Genomic DNA, 706 nt, shown 5'->3' on the forward strand with positions numbered 1-706 from the left:
GGCCTCTCAGCAGCAGAGTTTCTGAGTGCTTATCAATGACAGTAGATGAGATGATGACATCTTGATACAACTTACTTCATTCTTATATCAAAACTACTAAAAAAGCCTTTTTTTTGGTCTTTGTCATAAACGAATGGATTTGAAATCATATCAAATCAAAACACAACACCTGAGAAAAATCAGTCTTAAAAAGGAGATGTGATTTCAGTCACATATTTTGGATGTTTATATGTATTATACACAGTAGTGTTACAATAAAGTAAGAGAAAAGAGTGCTAAGAAAATCATAAAGAAAAGAAAATACATTTACAGTATTTATTGAAAAAAATCTGCATATCAGTGGACCCATGCAGTTCAAATTCATGCTGTTCAAAAGTCAATTGTATAAATAATCCAAGAAGACATGAAGCAACAGCACAGCTCAGAGAATAAAAATAAATATATTAAGTTTAAAGGAATGCTTTTGTTTCTTTTATAAAAAAGTTACAAAGAAACATATATATAATTGTAGAAATCTTAGCAAATATATAAGAAAAAATAATCTTAGATCACCAGCTATCTTATCAACTGAATAAAACCTCAGTTAATATTTTGTTATCTAATTTTTAGGTTTTTTTTCCCTTGAAGATCTACTTATGGTTATTGAGTACTAGTGGCTAGTGCAAATGAGGAACTGAATTTTTAATTTACTTATTTACTTATTTAT

The sequence above is a fragment of the Pteropus vampyrus genome, unplaced genomic scaffold, assembly GCF_000151845.1.
Source record: "Pteropus vampyrus isolate Shadow unplaced genomic scaffold, Pvam_2.0 Scaffold107, whole genome shotgun sequence".
Classification (NCBI taxonomy): Eukaryota; Metazoa; Chordata; class Mammalia; order Chiroptera; family Pteropodidae; genus Pteropus; species Pteropus vampyrus.